This window comes from Morone saxatilis, unplaced genomic scaffold (assembly GCF_004916995.1).
Source record: "Morone saxatilis isolate NCDOM2014 unplaced genomic scaffold, NCSU_SB_2.0 Contig16, whole genome shotgun sequence".
Classification (NCBI taxonomy): domain Eukaryota; kingdom Metazoa; phylum Chordata; class Actinopteri; family Moronidae; genus Morone; species Morone saxatilis.
Window position 1 is genome coordinate 19,891,252 of NW_023339718.1, and position 17,134 is coordinate 19,908,385.

The following is a 17,134-nucleotide window of genomic DNA, read 5'->3' on the forward strand; positions in this document are numbered from 1 at the left end:
CAGTGTTATTCACTTCACCTGTAATAATGTATTTGCTATTTTAAATTTCATAGAATTTAGATGTAGTTGTTCATCTTCATATATTTGCAGAAAAGTCCAGTTTGTGATAACTGATATTCCATCATGTGCCAAATGGTGACCCCCAATCTCATAATTTCCTCCAACCTCACTGTTGTTTGTGTTTTCACAGTGTATGTGGCTGTGGGAGGATTGGTTTCAGATTTTTCATTGATTTAAAAAAACTGAACTTCATTTATTTTGTGTGCATTTTTGTACTCTATATAAACGAAAAATTAATTCATCATAAATAAATGAAAAAGAGTGATAAGAAACATTCTGCTGCCAACATTAATGCAGTCTCCTCTAGACGCAGTAATAAATGTATCATATTTCACCTTTTTGTTTCAACTATTATTTAAACAGGCTAGTTTTACTTGCTCACATGCAAAAAAGAGATGCATCAAACAAACAAATGAAATTAAGCTAATATTTAATTACTCATGGGTGTCCGTATTTCATTAATTCCATTAAAATATGCCATCCTTCATTGAAAAAGCAATTAAGCATATCATAGTGTATAATGGCACAGTAATGTCTTTATACATTCAATTCAAATTCATTATTTGTAGATTAAGACTTTTTAACAATAACAGACACTCTGGATAAAATGACACTTCAGCTCTCTCGGGCCTCATGGGAGCTGTAGTTAATCGTAATAAAATTATCATTTTAATATCTTTGTAAAAAAGACAAGTACAGTTGTAGGATCCAGTTCATCCTTAAAAAACTCCAGGAACATGTTATCATGAACGACTGAGAAAACCCACTGGGTCACAGTAAGCCTGTAGAAAAAACGCAGGGCTTTTTGTATCAAAGGTAAATAGATTTTCTTCCAAGTTTCCATCAGTCACCTCTGGGATACATAAATCACCTCCATCTCGCCATCGACCCCTTTGCTGAGGCTGCTACATTAGTGTACAGCACAAATGTGGGCAGCATATGACCACCTGCTCAACTGTCACCTTTGCCCTCTTCCTCTTATACCCTCCTTCACCCCAATCTCGCACCTACTCTCCATCATACCCCCAAAAATCTCCAGATGGTGCGTCTCGTAAAATAAAAGCCTGCTTCCTCCTGAAGGTTTACTGCTGCTTCCTGCTTTCTTTCTTTCTGGATCAAATAATATCTTTGTTGGGGTAGAAGGTGTGTTTGTGCATGTGTGTGTGTTTGTGGTTATGTGTGTTGTGGGTAAGAAAAAGTCTTTACATCAAATCATCTAAGGTTTGAGTGCAGCAGTGTGTTTATGTGTGTAACTGTGTGTGTTTAAGAAAAAAATGTGAATCTCTACATCAAACAATATCTTTGCTGCACTAGAAGACGTTCTGTGGGCAGTGGTGTGTGTGTGTGCGTATGTGTGCACTGTGTGTTAAAATCTTAGAGTCTGTAGATCAAATAATGTCTTTGTCAGTGTTCAAACTGTGTGTGTTCATGTCTTTGTGTATTTGTGTGTGTGTGTGTTTCTTCCCATGTGGGACTTCATTACCATTCTGCCAAGTTTTTTTCTTTGTAAATAACTCCTTTGGGTGTTTCACGTTGAGCCTTTTAAAGACTCATTAGGATTCGTTGTTCTGTCTCCTCTGTGAAAAACTCTAACATGTTCATCTTTAAATACTACTAATGGCTCCAGTCGTCTTAATGCCCACAGTTTAAATGCAGCCATTTACATTTTGCATTTGCAGCCTTTAGGTGAAGTTAATGCACCAAGACAACTTACAGTGATGGCAAGCAGGGGGGACTCAAGCTCAATTGTCTATTATAAGGGGGGAAGGTCTCTCAATTTTTGTTTTATTTTATTTTATTGATAATGTTATTAAATCAGAAACTTTCACTTCGTTAGATCTCTTGTTACGATAATGAGGATTTGGCCTCATTATTATTGGGAGCCTCCGGGGTGCCACCATCATGGATGAAAGCTGGAGCCTGTGTCAAAGTGTTTGAAGTTGCGTGTGAAGTCATCAGTGTCCACTATCAAATCTGTCAATGTTCAGAAGTGCATTACGCAAAACAAATTATTAAAAACAGTGACGTTTGGAAATGCCACGTGAAGCTTCTAAAAAGTCTTGTCCTCTCCTCAAGGCTTCACAATCACCTAATCAGACTGAAATCTCAGTTTTCTTCTCTATATTGCTTCATTTTGTATTTATTTTTAAAAAAGGTGTGTAAACTCTACAAGCAGGTGAACTGCACCCCTAATATTTGTTTGTCGGTGACAGAACTGTGTTTTACAGTTAAATAGTAAATAATAAATCTTTTTGATGACTGATATTTTGTCTCCCCTCCCCCTGCAGTGTCGCCAATCCCATCTCGGACTGAGGCCTTCCTCCAAACCGCGGGTAGGTAAACACTTGAAACCTTCAGTGACTTATTGTTTCTGTTGTGTGTCTCCTTGTCCTCATTGCTAAAGGAACAGGATGTTCTCTCTCTCACACACACACCCACACACACACAGCCAACTGTACAAAACATACCAGAGTTTGCTCACTGCGCACAAAACATTACGTGCCGATAACTTGGCTCAAAACATCATATGATAAGTGTGATCGAGCAGACTGTAGCCTGTGTTGCTGCAACATTGGAGAGGAATTACACGCAGTGAATGTTGTGTATTCAGATGTGCTGTAATGCTGCATTACACATTATTATCATACATCTTAAGTCAGTCTTTACACACCCACAGAGTCTCGAGAGTTTGATCAGGCAGCATAAGTCAAAACACCAGTGGGGTGTGGCTGTGTCGCTTTCACAACTATATTTTGGTTCATTTGACCAGGATCAAGTAACCATTTTATGGCCACACTGACTACAAATGAACCAAAAGCTGTTAACATAAAGTCACGACACACAACTAATTTATTCGACAGTTTTAGTGACTGACATTGTGCATCATCAGCAGCGCCATGTGGGTCCAACTCAAGAACAAAGTAATAATTTATGAGATTAATCGAGATTGGAACTGGAACTCATATGTGAAAAGAGGGACAAGTAGAAACATGGTTAATAAGACACATTATGTGTCATAATGTTGTTGGAGGATAGTTACTGTATGGTTGCAGTGTCTTACTTTTAATTGCTAAAATACAGAGTCTGACACAAGCGTAATACATCTTTTCATGCTGTTATGCATGTATACATGCAAATGTGTTACCATGGTTACAAAATAACCTTGTATAACTATATGCTATACATCGCTTATACAGATAGGGAGAAAAGATGGATTCAATAGTAATTAAGCTTTTGATATTATGCTAAAATCTCTTATCTGCTATCACACAATTGCTTAAAACCAGGGTCTGCTGTAGTGAACCAAGACCCGTCTTTTCAGGCAGTCTCCGTCTGGTTGCTCTAGTGTTTATTGGTTTATTGATTATTGGCTAAGCTGCTCAGGCTAACAGTTTAGCATACAATAATTGAACATTGTTGCATTTGTCCATAACACACTAATGTAACATGCATTATTATTTCTGAATCAGTAATCACATTACAGTTACTAATCAAACAGTTATGACAGTCGTTACATACATTCTTTAATTATCGGCATGGACAGAATAACATTGCTCATCAATCGCCTGAATGACTTCTTTGCTTTCACTGAGGAGGATACAGCTTTCTTAAACTCTGACACTAAGTTCATTGAATATTTCAAGTCGGGGTCGGAGATGGAGATCCTGAACCGTTTCCCTACAATATCTATGAAACTTAATACAATGACACCATCAGTGTGCCCACGGAGAGGCTCTTCAGCCGGGGCAGTGTTGTGACTCTGAGAAGTTGTCTGACAAACGATTGATAATCACGTCAAATAACCTGCATTAGTCCACTATTAAGCCATAATTTAGCGAGCTAGCGACTCAAGTGAGATTGTTTGAGTGAGTTTGTCCCGTTAAATGCAGTTCATATTATGTGATCTCAGGCCACATTACGGATGTACATGATTAAGTAAAGTAATGCTTTACCCAAAACCCAAAACACAACTTATTGTTGTGTACCATCTAGTTTTTCTTTTTTTTTAATGAAATCGTGACAGTTTGCACATACTAAAAGTGTATAATGCTGTTCCTCAAAATATATACATGTTAATGTAACCTTTTAATATACAAGCTCTTCTATCGTCAATTAATCATTTTGGTGATGATAAACAGGTAAGTTGGTGAATAGCATAATTTGCTACAAAGTTTTTGAAAGATTCTTCCATAAAATACCGTATTGTAGCTTATATTGAAATGTATTAAAAGTTTGGCTATCAAACTCGTACACAATCCAAATCTGACCAAACAGAAGATTTTTAGCAGAAATACGTGACATGTAGGATAATTCTCTTCACTTCACAGGATGAATCAGAAAGTGAGTCTGTGTCTGTGTGTGTGTGTGTATCTTGAAGACGTCATGAGCAGGGGCAGTGGGCAACTGTTGAACTGTTGAACGTCTTTGAAGATGGTATAACACATTTACACTCACACACACACACACACACACACACACACACACACGCACTCTTTCCACTCAGGACTGAACACTGGAGGCCACTGCTTTGATCTCCTCCCTGTGTTTGACTGCCCCTCCCCCCTTTCTCTCTCTTCTTACCCTTTCTTGTTCAATGTCATCCTCTTTATCTATCGTATCATATAACTAATTTTAGAAAACGTTCATTAGTACAAAAAGATAATTTTTCCAACGTCCAAACCACTTCTAATACATATCTGTACATCTCAGCTTGGAGCAAATTAACCAGACAAATTAGTCATGCCATTTCTTCAACCTGTAAATAATAATCTGACCACTTGAGCACATTAATGGGTTAATCTCCCCTTGTTCCTCTTTCGGTGTCTCCCAGCTAATCACAGGCTGTCTGAGAATGCAGCCAAACACATCTTTCATCTCACACTCTCTCCTAATCCCCCTTGTCAGTCTAGTGAGTATTAAACAAACCTGAATGAGTCTGTAATCAGGTGGTTTGTGCTTTGACTGAGCGGCCCTGTGAGGTCACTGGGCATTGAGGGTTCGGAGGTGTTCGCTTGCAGTTACCTCATCCTGGATCAAAGCATATGAAAGACACCCTGCGTTGATCATTTGAGAAGCATGAGGTCAGCACTGGGCTTGTTTTTTCTCTGGCCAGGTCCACTGAAACCCCAGGAGTGCTACCAACAAAGGGAGGCAGGAGATGATTCTTTAATGCTGCTTTTCCTGTGCCAAGTAAACATTTTGAACAGATTGTGCAGCCTGAACCTGCTTGTGTGTCGTGCCTCAACTGCGTCAACTGCTTAACCCTCATAATGCCTTCCCATCATTAACACCAAGCTTGACCCAAATTTCTATAATTTAGGGTCAGTAAACCTCATTTATGCGAAATTATATTGCATTTTTTTGTTTTAAAAAAAGCTAAAAATCGGAAAGATTTAGACTATAGTTAATATAATAGGGATATATGTTGATTGATTATCACAGTCTGGTATATGTCAAAGTTTTCAGGACCCTGTTTTGAAAGCATTTATTTTTTTTCAATGGTGACAAATAATAACACCTGTTGTCAAACAAAGGTCAAAACCTGAGTCAAATTACGGTAGGGAAGAACACAAGTGTTCTAAAGTTCAATCAAACACCAAAAATTCAGTGAAAGTGGTCAAAATTGATTTTATGGGGAGCTACCATACTATGGAACCATCCATGTTATTTTGGTGAAATTAGATTTTAAAAAATGCCATATTTATGACATAAAGAACATTGAAATGGGGTCAAAAATGAAACCAAGACATTATGAGGGTTAAAGCATATGTTTTGTGATATTTTATATTTTTCTTATTGTCAAAAAACCAATGTAAAGACTAAACCCGAATGTGAATTAATCCTAGTACTAATAAGAATTTCCTCTGTGCCACAGAGCCCCACTGTTGACTATGAAAAAAAAACACTATTACACTGGGTGACACATTCCTTCATAAACCCACACTGTAGTTTATTTGACGCAATGCCACATACACCATCGTGCTGCTGTAAATACTTACTAGAGCACCAAATATCTATTATTCCGCATTAGAAAATAGTCCTCAAGTAGTGACCTATGTTTAGATGCTGTTTAATTTCAACTACAATACCCAGCTGCTTTTTTTTTTTTTAAGAAATAGATAGGTAAATATTCTTGATTTGATTTTAAAGAGTTGCAACATACATGTGTGCAAAAACATAAATAACAATGCTGGCTTTCACATTCCAAATACATGGCACAGTTGTATATAACAACTGTATAGAACTAAAACACCCGTTTCCTCAAGGTAGCAATATGTAAGGCTAATTTTCAGGTTTTACTGATTTCACCAAAACCTACTTGTCAATTTAAGATGATTTCACACAGATATGTGCCATGCATCTAAAAGTTATTTAAGACTTAAAGTAAACATGATTGAACTCCCAGATCTTGCAAGAAACTGGTCAGACTGGACTGCCTTAATTTATCAAAGACTGCATGGAGGCAGAGATCAAAGAAGATAGCTTTATCCTGCATGAAACTGACTTTGCATAGCTTTAATGTCTTGCATTTGCATATATATGTAGGGTATGTTAAACTGGGAGGCCATAGGGTTAGTTCATAAGCCATACAAGCGATTATTCAATTGAAAGGAATGAGAACTTCAAAGGACACAAATACAAGCTCTAGAGATGACGCAGAGAAACTGTAGCGCTTCATTAAAAGGCCTCGTGCCTCAAGGAAGAGTGAAATAATAAATGTAGATGTCACATGATACATCTGTAGAAGTAAAATAAAAAACAAAAATCAAAGGATTGTACATCAAGACCCAACGTGGAGATGGGCGTAAAAATGGCAGAATAAAAGTAAATACAACCAAAAGAAATATAGATGGTCATGTGTACTGTAAATTATGCATTGTGAAATCAGGCCCTATAATCTTTGATATCTGGTTTAAAATTTTTTACATAGCTTTAAATTATTTTATCAGTACTAATGTTACACAGAGATATTTTGTGAATGTATGTACATCGCAATTCACCCAAATAAGTCTTTATAGCTTTACCACATGCTTACAGACAGATAAAACTCTGGAAAAAGGAACAAAATCAACACATGGTCTCTCAACAGTTTGTGTGTTAGTGGGTCACAAGGGGTAATGCTTCATTTTAGGAGTTTGTGATCTAAAAAAAGATACGAGGATAATAATCAGCACACACGTAAGCTGTCACCTGGACACAAAGCGAAAGTGTGAGTTTGTTTTGGAGGAGTAATAAAGTGCTAGTTTGACATTTCAGATGTTATATAATGTTTAGAACGTTCCACGACAAATGGAGTTGGTAGTATTGAGGGAAGTGGATACAGAACTGCCTCTGTTTAACTCTAAAGACGGATGGCTTCACGGCTGTTAGGAAATTCTCTGGGCGATAAACACAAACCAGCGGAGGAGGACAAACCGCTACGAAACCACAGACCTCAAGTCAGCAGAGACAGAAAATATTTCATGGGAAAAGATAATTTTTCACACCAGTGTCCTGGGTTGTTATCACAAGACACCTCCTCTGGTTCAGGCTGTAGTGTTCAGAGTGTACCAGAAAGGCACGTGTAATATATATCATTATCAAGACAACTACAGCAGTTGGAAATGATTGTCTCCACAAGAACTCGTTTTTCTATGTGCATTTTACACTTTGACCTGCAAATTTGCGAGATTCATCTTTTATCATTGTTCAGCAAATTTTTGAGAGTGGATGGATTACTTTTCATTCAGAAAGTATTTGATTGTTATATTCTTGTTGATATGATGATGCTTTTTGGCTGTTGTTACAACAACAAAGTGATTTAGATAAAAAAAAGATGTATACTTCTCAATTTGCATTCCAGGCTGTTGTGTGTACAACTGTTGTCATATTATTTCCTCTCCCACTTGTATTCTGCCACACTATATAAGTAAGGCCACATTTAGACCGACATTAGCCTCACATGAAAAAACGCCCCGTCATTAATTTCATGAACATTTGATTTGAAAATGTTTCTACCGCACATTACACCCAGAGAGTGGCTGAAACGCGTGGACAACAGACAATTCAAACCACCATGACAGAGGCTGTTGCCTCCATCTATTGCAAGTGCCTAACAAATGAAGAGGAGTTTGATTGAATATGCATGGTTAGTGGTGACATTAGTGTAGTAACGTATAAATTATGTGCAAGGTTCTCCATGGTCAATAAGAGAGTTATAAGACAGACAATGTGGATTTGTGGATTAGCTGACCTCAAAGCACACACAAGCAGATCATAACTGTTGACAAAGGTTAATATGAATCCTTACCAGGGTCCAATAGTAACAAAGGACGGAGCGTAGGTAGATTATACAGTAGACAGTGTTAGTGACTGACAAAGTGCAGAATACACCCAACAATGGTGGTCGTGCTGCACAACAACCAGAGGCATGCACAAAATGTTACATCTAAAGATAAAACATTCATGATATAGCCAATATTGATGCTGCAGCTACTAAAAGAATTGTTGTTTTGCAAACAACCTAAAAAATATAGATGTTTTGTAGCAATTAGCAAAAAAATCTTTGATTATTAAATATTTTTAAATGTCCCTGTTACCTATTACATTTTCAACTGTTATTGTTTCCAGGACATCTTGACTGGAATTGAATTCCACCGGCTGACCCCTTCTCCCTCTCGATTGACAAATCTGCTTCCTACAAGGCTTTCTGCAAAGGCCTAATTCAATTTTAATTTCCTCGGAGTATGCATGCCATGTCCACATTAAAGCCTACAAGATTATTTTCCAATTTAAACACAATTCAAACAGTCAGCTTTGTTTTCATCTTATAGCACAAGGTAAACACTTTATGTTGTGATTGTTTCCTCTTAAAGAGCTGATCCTCATTCTGCTGTGAGCTACTTCAGGCGTGAGCCCGTAGAGGGCATTTAGAGTCAATGCAGAGAGACAAGGGAGACTTTTATTAATTAGATTGTGATTTAAACATGAAAACATCTCGCCTGAGAAATTGGTGTTTTTTTTTCATTCCATTAGTTTCATTATTTATTTAAATGACTGCTGTCATAAATCAAATATTTCTTTTGTGTCATCAGAACGGGTTTAAGCACGTTGTTTGACACTGAAGTGGATTATCTTTATTCATCTTTGGAGACAGAGTAATAATAGAAGCAAAAAATCAAATTACTGCTGACATGAAATCAGCATTTCAATAATATAATTTTGAATACATGAAGAAAATATCTTGATCTGTCCTTTCTTTTAGTTAGCCAGATATTATGGTTATTGTGTTGCACTGAATAAATCTTGTCTATCAAGGTTTGATCTAAATTGTAAATGTTTTACTGTCATTCTACTCCTTGGAGAACCAGCCTACATGGCAAATTGAAACATACAGTAGTCAATTTCTGACTGATATCAAAATAACACAACTAGCTATAAATATCCAATCACTCAGCGTGGACTGATTCACTCATGACCTGGTTCCTGGTGACTGACGGACAGAGTCACATGCTCTAGAAGTCTTTTCAATCTAGGGCAGGGGCAGCTGTCCAGAAATTACATAAACTTTGGCCATGTTTTGTAACAACATCACATGACGAAGCTTGTGGTTAACATATTGTACAGGGTGAGAGTTACTGGACATCTCAAGTTTTCATGCACTGTAAAAAATGTCAGTCCTAACAGGGTCAGTTAAAGTTGAAGACAACAGGGACCTGAAATTGCTTGGGGATAAAATGAGAATTGAAATTACTTATACTGTACAGTATTTGGGGATTTTAAGATGTTTTTTTCCCCAGTGTGTACTCGACCTAATCTGTGCTGCCACAGGCTGCCCCTCTCTTTTTGAGATGGTTGTTGTTACTTAACTTGAAGTTCCTATGTAGAGAAAGGTCCTCTAGATACTTGTCTAAATCTGCACTGAACTGTTGGGCTTCCAAACATTCTTATACAATGCTTGTCTGAACACAGCAGCTTTTTTATGTATCATAAAGGTATTGGAGCGGCTGATCATGGCACAGCTTGGGTTTAAACATTTGACTATTATTTGATAGTTTAAATCAGAATTAACAAATCTGATGTGACTTTAGAAAAACCCGATTTCATAAAACAGCAACTTAGCTAAGCAAACATTATCAAGGTAGACCAGCTGTCAGGAATTTAGTCAAAACTCAAGGGGCTTTGGTTATTGGTAGGTTAGATGTAACCTGACAGCAAAAGGTGGGCACTTTCAGGCAGGCAAAAATACTTGGCAGGTGTTTGGATGAACCATCTGTCTATCACCTTGTATCATGGGCGAACATCAACCAATCAAATCAACAATAGCTGTCATTCCTTCCTCAAGGAATTCTGATTGATCCAATACCACTGTACAGGCCACAAGCATAAATTGAAGCTTGGAAAGATGGATTCTTGCGTGATTTTGTGATCTTGTCAGTCCAGCTGTCTCGCAAAGTTATGAAGAGCTCCAAGCCTCTATTAAAACTGGGAAAATTATGTTCAAATTTCATCTTAGCTTATATAACGTTTATTTTAATAAAATTTGGACTAAACTTCTACAGCATGTCCATGACACATTTATTGGAAAAAGCTGTGTGCTATGTGCTACAGGGTTAGTGTGCAGATTAATCAGAGATGACTAATTAGACAAAGTGTATGTGTACAACAGAATGCAACTTGATTTTGCAGGTCTAATCATTTAGGATGAAGAGGAGAGGTTAGTGGGGTCATAGCCTATTGGTCTCCATTAGGTTGTAAACATGGAAATCCAACTTTACCGGGTCACCTCAAGTTCAGGCATTTCTCTGTCATCAAGATAATAACCCAGTTTTCGTCAGATGTCATAGATCAGTGGTCATCCTCTATCAGTGGCTTTGTGGCTGTAAGATGTTACCGGTCAAAGGTCACAGGTAGTAGTACTGCTTTGAGGTCCAAGTCCCCAAAGCAATCATCTTATGACAGGGAGAAAGGAAAGTGCTGAGTGGCACAGCGGATGATCTAAAGGGTTCCTGTTAAATGTTGTTGTTCACTAGATGTGTGCTTGTTTATTGCTTCCTTCCTCTTGGCATCCTTTCTTTGTTTCCATATGCCAAACTCACAGTCAGTGTCACCCATCAGTACAGAGGAGTACTCATTTGGCGGCCACCTCTGATTTCAGGTGACGACATTTGAATGTGATTCAGTAATCTGATGTTTGTCATGTTATTGGCAGGCTATCGATTAGCTGTCAGAATATAGTACTTCTACCAAGTGATGGTTGTCTTATAAACACATTTAATTTGCATTTGTATTTGTACAATTTAATGTAAATAGCTAGTGCCTGCAAGTTAGCATCATTGTTTCCTTCCAAAAATCCCCTGTAAGGGTCTTTCAAAGCCAGACACAACCACTGTCTTATGATTTTTTATTGAACTTGTTTTGGAAATGAAGCTCAGGACACACATCTGTGTGTTATAGTAGCTTAAAATTAAAACAAATGTATATTTATGTGTAGATATATTTGCTGTTTTAACAATCTTTTGAAAGAGTAACTCAATGAACCATGAAAATCTTGTCTTTGCTGCAGTAATAAGCACATTGTAATAGTAATATATATTACTATTATAAGTAATAGTACATCACTGTTGAGTGCAACAGCAACAAAGCACATGTCTGACCACACCCATGAGCTGGATGTGGTTTGAGATGAAACAGGCTTGAAACTTTCAAGAGGACAGCTAAACACTGTAGGTGGCACAGAAACACCACATGTTTCTCTATAAATGTGCTAATGGATTTAACACTGAAATAGGATTACTTGATATTCAGGCTGTTTATGGCTGCCCTACCAGTAGCTGCAGTCTAAAAAATAACCTTGTGACTTTTCTTGTAACAGCTCTCACTGCTTCCCCCTCATAATTCCTAAAAATCACACTGAACAGATGACCTTTACCACAATCTGTTCTTTCTTTTCAATTAGTCTCTGCACTACCCCATAAATGATTCATAGAACTCAACCTGAGCCTGTATTAATAACTAATAAGGATAAGTGATATTAGGGAACAGCTAGTATGCTGGCACAGCAGAGGGTCAAAAAGGTCTGAGATTACACTGGTCACGCCGAGACAAAATGTCCATTCCTGACGCCTGATCAAGAACACAAATGGTCTAGTTCATTACGTGCCATTTGGTTTTGGGAATTATTGCTGCTGGTATAGTCTGCTACAGCTCTGTATAATGGTTTGTTTAGGCTGCCACATACAGTAAAAGGCGGCTGTACTCAGAATTTGTGAAATATTAGTTGATCACTTGATCCTCTGGCTAGATAATGCAAACAGCTCGCAACCTCCAGGATTTAATCTGTTTAATCCCTCTTTTCGCTAATATGGGTTAAGAGGATTTCTTCTATACGTTATTATGGCATCAGACAAGCCATTTCCTGAGAAGAGATAATTTCCTTTTTTAAATCTCAGCATCATATGTTTGACTCTATTATTCAGTAAAAATATCTTAAAGGTTTCTTCTTCTGCACACAAACAATACTGTACATAAAAGTATTCACACATCTACGCTCACCTGCACTCACGTTACCAAAAAGGAGAACAAATACAACATCTACCGTGGTAGCATCAAAGTGTCCTTTCCCATTGATTTCCTGTTTCTGTATCACAGAGAAACAGGTTGGCTAATAAGGCTAAGTTATGCAACAGCATGCAGCTATAGGCTTTTACCCATAAATCCCTGCCAGTGCTCAACTTGAGGAGATTAAAGTTGAGTGAATGCCCACCCTGACAGCAGCACATGGAAGTGGTGGCTGCTGGGTCATTTTCAGTTATTTTTCACTCTGCTGGAAAAGAAAGGAGAAACTTTACTTTTGCTTTTACTTTTTATTTCTACTCAGTGATATTCTGTGCTTTCAATGTTATAGAAGAGTGTACCTATTCACCCTCTTTTTTACTCCAGCTTTCTCAGTGATTAATTCAAGAGTTGTGGATGCTAATCACAAGAGAGCTGAATCAAGAGTCTGTGAAATCACTTCTGTTTGCTCTCCATAATTCCTCCATGCAAACAGAAAGGAAATATTTGTTTATTGTCTCATCTCTCTGCCTCTGAATTCTGGGACAAACACTGTTAAGTATATGCTTGGTTTGGAGAGCATGCCTTGTTTCTTTTAATCCAGTTATTCCTCTGCGTGTGAAGACTACATGACGATCTGGCTGATGTATGTCTCTTTGTTCAGTGTCGGCTCGTCATCTGACTTGCAAAGGGAAGCACTTATTTCTGCTCTGTCGGCTCTTTCTGTATTTAAAACTTCATTTTTAATTAGCCAGCCCATATTCAGGCCCACATTAAATGCAGATAACTACCATTACTCTCTGCAAAGGCACTTGTCCCGCTGTAATAAATTTAGATTTTATTATTAGTGTCATTATTTTCGCCAGTGCCATCAGTTTGCTCTAGCTACAATGCCCACAGCTCAGCAGGTTTCTGCTTGGTTGCGGCTTTGTGCCAAAAGATTTATTTGTTTTACCTTGTTAGATCAGTTGTGTCCGAGAGACCAGAGCGACTGTTGTTTAGTAGAGGGTCAAAAATATGACTTGAAGAGGTCTAGTGACAACGAAGACAGGTTACATAGTGTTCCCACTGTCAATCATAGACTTATATATCTTTAATAAATTTGGCCACAGCAAAAGGCCAAGTTCAGGACTGTAGCAGGGACTGTGGAAATACAGAGGTCATGAATTTCTCCACAACCCCACTCACCACAAGATTTCCAACTTATTTATTTATTTAACTGTTCAAGATTCATTGTGTACCATATAGGATGATCTATTTGGAGGAATTAAATGTAATATTAATATAATTATAATATTAATTTTTTCATTAGTATATAATACATATAATATATAATCACCTGAAAATAAGAATTGTGTTTTTCGTTACCTTAGAATGAGACATTTTTATCTACAGAGGGAGTAGTCCTCTTCTACAGAGGCCACCATGTTCAATCGCCATGCTTCTACAGCAGTCCAGAACGGACAAACCAAACTGGCTCTTGTAGCTTTCTTGCTCTACCTCAGCTCCACACAGGCTCCACCTTGCTGCAGAAATGAAGAAAACTAGACAAGATGGAGATGCATAAACTTACTTCAGACTGTGTCTGAAGTTCATTGGCATCAATGTTAAGGCAAAACAAGTTTGTGTAATTCAAAGTAACTTGGACTTATTTTTACTCTCAGCTTTACCACCTCTCTTGCCTAATTGGGATTTCCCAGGATGTAAGCAGAAACCTTGAAAAGTCCCTTCAGAAACCTATGCGTTATATGACAGACCCTAATTCCAAGTTGGATCACTATTAAATGGTTTGGAAGCTATTTGGAGAAGGAAAGAAAGCATGCTCAGTGATTTCTCTTTGGAAAATCAATTACTGTGATTTTCCTTGCCTCATTGCATAAAATGAGCACAATATACTCGATATGTGAGGGGTTGAAAGTGTTGCCGGTCAATACCAGTGACTAATGATTTCTTACTATGTTTCTGTGTGTGCATGAAAGTAACAGAACTTTCTCTTTTTTCTCTCTCTTTAGCCAACAATTTTTGGGACATTAACCAATGAGAGAGCACTGTTTGACTGCAGACTGGTGAGTCACCTCAGTATAAACTTTTATTAACTGAATAAAAATGATGATGCTCACAAAGTCAGGACATTTGGGTTTTAAGGGTGTCAGGGTGCTGTTGGTTTTAATTGAAAAACAGAAAGTAAAGGGAATTTTAATTAACCTAAAATTCCTGAGGATAAAAATTCCCAAAAGCAGCAACAGATGTCTCTATTACTCTGTGTTTGTGTGTGTGTGTGTATGTGTGTCAGACTGTGTGTGTATTATTGTTTTTCAAAGCTGAGTTTACCCTCTAAATATGGTGCAATCTGAGTTTTTGTTCATATTAATACATTTATAAAATAATGTCCTTATTTAAGCACCACCATTTCCCTGCATGACAGATGGCAAAGATCTTGTCTCTTTGTTGATGATACCATTTTTTGATGGAACACAAAGACTTCCTTGGTTTCTCTGTTGTTGTGTAATGCAAATGCCGATGGCAGACGCCACAGAAAGCCAATTAACCAGCAACAGAGGAAATTATTAAGCTGCCCGGTTGTTTGCCTGGCTAGATACATCGGAGGAGGGGAGTCTGGGGTGAGTCTGTGCCAACTGGCACATGACTTATTTAATTACTTAGCCCTGCAGCACCGACTGAATCTAGCAGATTTATGGATTCGTCCATTTCCCATTTATCAGCAAACAATAAAAGCCTCCCTTTATGCTCCATCTCTAAAGCACTCTTGGGCCCTGTGACCATTAAGCAGGATTTCCCTGCTCTGTCTATAGGCCTTTGCCTTTTTTTTAGTCTGGTCTAAGTAATGGGCCGCAGCAGGTGGGTGGGCGGTCCAGTGTTGATTCACAGGTACAATATGTATTAGAAAGCCTGATCATGAAAGACTGTTTAAACCCTTTGAGAGTGTGAAGAGCCAAACCTGGTCCAAAGCCAGACTGGATTATTGATGTTTGGTGGCATTTATTGCCATGTGTCCAACTTTTTTGGCTGCTGAGGAACAAAGTCTTTCACTTCAATCTACATTTTGGTTTGGATTGCTAATGGGAGGAAAGAACAAATAGAAACTTTTTTTTCAAGTTAAAGCAATAGGTGAGCCAATATTTTCTTTTCAATAGAAATTGCCAATCTGCCCATCAGTGTTACCGCACTAGCCGATCACACAGAGAAGCACCTATACAGGCGCAGCCACCTTAAAAAGGCCTTGGCATAGAGTGTTGGGAAAAAAACAGCTGGTTTAGCTCTAGATGTGTAAACTTTTGCTTAATTTCAAAGAGGTGGATAACTCGGTTTACTCTGGTTTACCCCCCACTACACCCCTGCTCCATAGCTCTCTCACAGTCCAGCAGCTAACTAGTTCTCTAGCTAATCAGAATAGTATATGCAGCATCAAAACGGGAAGGAAGTGGTAAAGTAGTAAAGCCTGCCTCTTGCTTAATTTGATTGGGTGTATGGGCTAAGTGGGACAGTGATTAGTGGTTTGACTCTGCCCCTTGAAAAAGTGAAAATATTTCAACTTTTATGCGCTTTAGAAAACTGTGATGCACGGCACAAGACAGGAGCATTGTACCATAGGAAAACAATGGTTATGCAGGTGACGCATATGTAGTTTTTTTGAGAACCAAATCAATTTTAACAGACTACTTATACAAAATCCTAAATAAACCCAAATATTGCCACATTTAATGCCACTACAGTAATCATTTCTGGAGCCAGATTTCCAATTTCTGTATTGTTGATTCCTGTTTTAACCTGTGGGTCATGGTCATAATTTTGTTAGCCCTTGACCAAAAACCAAATCTGAATTTTAAAATAAATAATGTACCTTGTGGGAACCAGTTTGAGTCCCAACAATGTAGCTGTGTGAACATATTTTTGTCTCTGCAACATAATTGATACAAATTTTAGGCTGATTTGTAGAGTCATAAGGTAATTTTTTAAGAAGTAATGGTAATTTTATTTGAAGTAAGTCCAACCTTTTTTGTAAAGTGGTAAAAGAAAATCCAGATGGAGTAGGTAATGTATTAAAATCTCTGTCACTCATCACCCCACTCTGCATATGTGCACGCATTGGGGGGTCACAAATCAGACCTTGTAGGGTTCATGGGCTAAAACTCTTGAGAACCACCACATTAGATAATGCCAGGCTTTGGCTGAAGATAATCCACTCAGGGTTCATTTCCCTTTTCCTGAGGTTATGGGAGGGTTTCTCTTCCTCTCTGGCTGAAATCTCCTCTGGATTTAGCGTTTGGCTCAAAAGTGTGAAGGCACAGGTGGAAAGATGGTCAGGCGCTGGCCGAGGATTATGCTAACGTTATGCATACTGAAGAATAGCACTCTCGGTGGGACAGGCAGCCAGAGAAGACAGCCGCCATGATATCACCACAGACGGCTTAACTCTCATGCATCAGAAGGCTTTGTGGGATTAATCTAATAATAAAGCCAGAATTGTGCCTAAATCCTAATTGATTTTTTTCACCATTATGGACATTGTACTCATCAT

The 17,134-nt window shown here is 38.0% G+C and overlaps 1 long non-coding RNA gene across 1 annotated transcript in view; it reads left to right on the top strand.

The window, feature by feature from the left end:
• Positions 1 to 14,671, top strand: part of LOC118326248 — a 30,235-nt gene extending 15,564 nt beyond the window's left edge. The window contains exons 2-3 of the long non-coding RNA XR_004796630.1: positions 2,349 to 2,393; positions 14,607 to 14,671. This is a non-coding gene — a long non-coding RNA (uncharacterized LOC118326248). The remainder of the gene's footprint in view (positions 1 to 2,348; positions 2,394 to 14,606) is intronic.
• Positions 14,672 to 17,134: the final 2,463 nt, after the last annotated feature.